Here is a 5,721-nt window from a genome sequence, read left to right on the forward strand (position 1 = left end):
ATATCATTATCACTATGGAAGTACCGAACTACTGGAACTGGAAGGGTCTTCAGTTACTTTTAATTCCGTATGTATTTATTGTCTACTAAAATGTAAGTCATATTATAACACCCTTTGCTTAAAAGTATTTGAGGATCGAATTTAGAAAACAATTCCAGGCTCCTCACCATCAATGCCCTGAATGACCTGCCCTTCCCACCCCCCCACACCCCCCCATCCCACTCCAGCCAGGCTGGTTGCCTCACAGTTTCCAGTTGCTTTCTGACCTCAGGGCGTTTGCACTTGCTCTTGCCTCTGCCTGGAATGCCCTTCCTCTCGTTCTTCTGGCTTCTTCACATCCTTTAGGACTCAGCTCAAATATCAAATCCTTAGAGGGGCTTCCCTTGCTCCCTCATCTCCCCCGTAGTTTCCCCAATATTCTCACCTTGCTTTTTTCCTTCATAGTTTGTAATTATTTTGTTTATTTGCCTGTGTACATGTTCTTTGGCCTACTGCCCTTCTATGATGTAAGCTCTGTGCAAGCGGAACCAGAGCAGCTAAGCATCTGGGGTGCAGAGCCGAGAGAAGAGCAGACTGGAGTAGGGGGCATTTGGGTTGTCCCCAGATAGGAGAGCAGATGTGTCTGTGGAGGCACAGAGGGCAGAGGGTCACCAGGAAGACCAACTTAATATGAGGAAAGGTCTTTCACATAGTCCTAATGTTCGGACATTGGAAAGGGCTATGTCATCAGGTAGTGAGCTCTCCATCACAGGGGCTAGGCAAGCTGAGAAAGGACAACCCCTGATCAAGACCACGTGATATGTTGGGGCTGTGGAGAATGGACTCATTACCATAAATGGGGTAGATATTCATTCACTTGCTCATTTACCCATTCATTCACTATTCTGTCTTCTATCTATCCATTTATTCACTGACTCCATGTTTCCCAAACTGTGCTGTGTGATAGACAACCTTCATGACTTGGCCACACCCACAGGGCTTCTGTGCTTAATATCTTAAATATATATATTATGTACATAATATCTTCAGTCAGCCTTGGGAGGCCGACTGAAATTTAAATATGTTCAATATATGTGTTTTTAAATCAACTTTATTGAGGTATAATTTACACACAATAAAATGCATCCATTTAAAGTGTACAGTGCAACACATTTTGACAAATATACACGCCCATGTAACCACCACCTCAATCAAAACAGAGAATGTTTCCATCACTGTCACAAGGCTTGTGACACCAGGCCCCCAGCACCAGCCTGGTCCCAGACAATCACTTTATCAGAAAATGCCAGCACTTCTCCAAAGTTTCTCCAGGGCCAGTCTGCATTCCCACCACCACTATCCAAACATAAATGAAAAATCAGAATCCCTTACCACAAATAAAACGTGACCAAAATGAGTAAAATGGAAACAAAACAATATTCTCAAATTCTAGCTGAATACCATTGCCTGTAGAAGTTCTGGGTCCAGCTATCTCCAGGTGAGAGAGAGAGAGAGAAAGAGAGAGTGAGAGCACACAAGTGATCCACAGGTGTTAGAAAGGTGTTACCAGCATCCTTGGAGAATTTCTCCTTGGCCTATTGGAAAATCTGGGAGACAGTGAATGACTTTCTCATGGTGAATTTGTTATTTAATACCTTGTTGCTGTTCACCCACATCATCTTTGGTCCACTCCCACCATCACCCCACTGATGCAGTTTCCATATTTGGGAAACATCACAGCTTCTCATCTCCACTTTCATCCACCCACTCATTCATTCAGTTACAAAACAGGTGTTTATTAGTAGCTATTCTGGGCCAGCTGCTGGAGCTATGGAGAAAAACTCTCAGCCTTGAGGGTAGCATAGTGGCCAGCACATAGTATACTGTGAGCAAATATCTGTTGAATAGATTGTTGTGGGATGAAAGACACAAATACCCATATTCTCCTTGATACTCTAAGCTGTTGCTCTAACAAAGTCTTCCCGAGGAAATCAAGGAAGGCTTCCCTGAGGAGGTGGCCCTTGAGCAGCAACTTGACCACCTCCTTCCACTCATTCTCCTTCCACTCATTTGACAGATCGGGAAATGGAGGCACAGAGAGGTAAAATGACTTTCTCAAGGTCACACAGGAAGAAGAGAGGAAATGAGAGATGGGCAGAACCTAGGATTCAGGGCCCCAGCCCACCATTTCTCCCAAGGGCTGGGCCAGGTCCCAGACCAGCAGACAAGAGAGCAGGGCTGAGGAGGGGGCTCTTAGGCCCTAAGTCTGGAATCCATTTGCTCTGGCCCAGTAATGTTTTCCCAGGGAGAAGTAGGAGGCCCTGGCCCTGCCCCTGCCTGTCCCCCATCCCCCCCACCATCTGCTCCCTGTTTATTTATTTATACTTAAGTCTCACCTCCCAACCCTGCCAGGGGCACAAAACATACTGGCATCCCTGCAGAGAGGGGAATGAGGGGGAGAGAGGCACTGTCAGCCCCCATGGCCAGGGGAAGCCCAGGTCTGAGAGCCCTACTACCCTTGCAGGGACCAGCCAGGATAACTGGGTTCAAATCCCAGCTGTGAGGCCTCCAGGCTATGTGACTGCTCAGTCCTCATCTGTAAAATGGGGTTAATAATAGGACTACTATTTTTACCGACTCATGGGGCTGCTAGTGAGGATTCAGGAACGCGCTTCGGACAGTGGCTGCCGCAGACAGGCTCACAAGCATTTCTGTTGTACTGTGTGACCTTGAGCAACACACTGCCCCTCTCTGACCCATTCCCTCATTTCTGCAACAGTGGCTAGCTGCACTATCTAAGGGGCTCCAAGCCTAATATCCTAGGATTTGTGAGGGCTACAACCCTGGTACCCTCCCCAAGACCCGCACCCCTGGCCATGGCTGAGATGGATAATTGATGCCAGCCCCTGCCTCCAGTGGCCATTGCCCTCCTAAATCCCCTAATCTGCAGGGGAGGCAAAATGACACCTTCCCCAGCCCTGCACGAGGCCAGGGAAGCCCCTCCTGCGACTTTACCTCGGCTCCTGGAATCGTCCCCCCACCCCCGGAAGGCTAGTCCCGGCTGCCATCCACAGAAGTGCTGCTGTGCTGCTTACCACTGCAAATGCAAATCCCAGGAAAGGGGGCCCAGCTGCTCATTAAAGATAATTAGCTCAGGGTCTGTCAGCTGGGAAGGCGCGCTTCAGGACGGACGGGCTGCTCCCCGGGGCTTTGTTCTGGTGCCGCCCTCCACAGGCCCGGCCTCCTCCTCCCGGAGCTGCAGTGGATGGTGGGCACCCACCCCTCCCCAGATTGATTCTCCCCTTTGTCCCTTGTTCCCCTACCTGAGCCTTCATGCCCCCAGGCCCCATTCCCCTCTCAGTCTACAACTCCCCGTCTGAGCCCCATCTCCTTCTGTTCCGCCAGCTTCCTCTCTGTGCCCCCAGCCTCTCTCTGAGACCCTCTCACCCTCACCAAGTCCCTGTGTATTTCACTGAATCCTCATTCCTCTCTGCGCTCACATCTCCTCTGAAGCCCCCCTTCTCTCACTGAGCCCCACTCCTCTCCCTGCATCCCTCTCTCTCAGTCCACTTCCGCCTTCAGCCTGTCCCCCCTGATCCCCCCACCCCCTTGCACATCACACACTGCTCAGGTACTCACTTGGGATGCACGTGCCAACTAAAGGGCTTTCGGGGGTCACGGGGCATCTAGATAGACCCTCCACTCTGGGGTCCACACTGTCCTCTGGTAGCCACAGGGGGGCAGATTTCTGCGAAGGAGAAAGGAGAAGAGGCAGGGCTGAGGGCCCGCCTCATCAGGGAGTGATCACCCATCACCTGAACCTCAGGGGCAGAGACCGGCCCATGGCTGCGAACACAAAGACTCAGCGGCCCCAGGGGACTTGTGCCAGGAGGCCTCTTGGGTCAGCAGGCCTGGCCCAGTTCCATGTTCCTTCTGGGGAGGGAAGGTGAGTCTCCATAACCAGAGAGGGACGAGCAGTGGGAGTTTTAAGAGGCCGATGGGGCGGCTGTGGAGACAGTAACCAGCCTACTGCGCTGCCTGCTGGACCGTGCAAAACGTGTTCCCTCTTCCTTGCCTGGAGGAAACTGAGGCTGTCTTTTCACAGGAGAGCCTGCGCTGCGATCAGACCAAGCCGGGCTCACCCCATATCCTAACTTTTCTCCACTACACCCAGGCCAGAGGGAGAGGAGAGGATGTGGGTGAGCCCTGCCCCGTCCCCCTGGACGGCCCTGCCTGGTGAGAGGAGGCTGGGGGAGCAGCAGCCCCGAGGAGGGCAGTATAAAGGGGGAGGGAGAGAGGAGGCAGGTGTCTGTGGGATCCTCTCTCCTCGCCTCCTCAGGCCTCTCCCCCACCCAAGTGGGCCCCTGACCCCCCCACCCCGTTCTCATCTGGCCTCCATGTGCTCAGCCTGCACCTGAATACACACTCCCCGACGATCTGTCTTGGGCTGTCAGAGGATCAATGGGGCTCCCAAGGCCCGGCCCAGCAGGAAGCTGCAGGGTAGTCCCTAACGAGAGCTAAGAAGGAGAACAGGGATGTGAGCCTGGGTCTGGCATCTCGTTGGGGCAGCCTCTGGAAGGCCTGGCTCCCCAGTGGGGAGACCCAGCCACTCTTTTGTGGAGGGGTCCCAGGCTGCTTTCCAGGTTTGCTTCGCCTTCTAATTTTGGGGACCTGTTCCTTCCCCACTCTGGGTCTCGGTTTCCTTATTTGTGAACATGAAGGGATTGCATCTCAGGTGGAAATGAGGTTCTAAAATCAGCAAGAGATCTTCCTTTATGTGCAAATATAAAATGGTCTCCAAAATGTTACGTGAAATAAAGCAAGATGCAGAGTGATGTGTGTATTCAGCTACATTCTGTGTGCCTCTAGCTCTCAAAGAGGTACATGTGTGTATTAGCCTGCCTAGTGCATAGTGTGCATAGAACACTTCTGGAAGGACACAAAAAACAGCAGAAATAGGGACGGACGGCTAAGGCAGAGGAACTGGTGGCTGGGATGGGAGAGGAACTGGTGGCTGGGATGGGGTAGGAGAGAGACTCATCTTACACTCTTTTGTACTGTTGAATTATTGGTCCATATTCATGTCTTCTTTGGTCAAATAGGAACTACATTTAATGCAAAATATATCATCCTGCTAGGATGTATGTGGGTAGGAAGTATGAAGAGAAGCAGAATATCTTCAGAGTCTCAGTGTGTCTCCCCACAGATATTTATTAATGATGAAGGGAAAAATAGTAACTCTACAGTGGGCAAAATTGGCGGAACCCACCTTAACCGAGTGATCAAAGTGGAGATCGATAGTAATGGGGCAAATTGACATCATGTGCCCCTGATCGGAGCTCTGTGAAGAACACAGCATCACTTCTGTGGTCTTATCGCCTGAAGCACTTAATATGAATCCAATCATAAGGAAAGATAAAAAAAAAATCCAAATAGAGGGACAATTTACAAGACAAGTAGCCTATACACATTCAGAAGATGTCAAGGTCATAAAAGTCAAAGAAAAACTGAGGAGATGTTCCACATAAAGAGACTAAAGAGTCATAAAAACTAAACGGAATATGTATCCTTGATTGGACGCTGGATCAGAAAAAAAAGTTTTTTGTTTGTTTGCTTTAAAGGACATTAGTGGAATAATTGGCAAATTTCAATAAGTCTAAATGTAGACAATGGTATTGTATCAATGTTAATGTCCTGAATTTTGTATCTGTACTGTGGTTTTGTAAGAGAATGTCGTTATTT

Source organism: Balaenoptera acutorostrata, chromosome 15 (assembly GCF_949987535.1).
Source record: "Balaenoptera acutorostrata chromosome 15, mBalAcu1.1, whole genome shotgun sequence".
NCBI lineage: Eukaryota > Metazoa > Chordata > Mammalia > Artiodactyla > Balaenopteridae > Balaenoptera > Balaenoptera acutorostrata.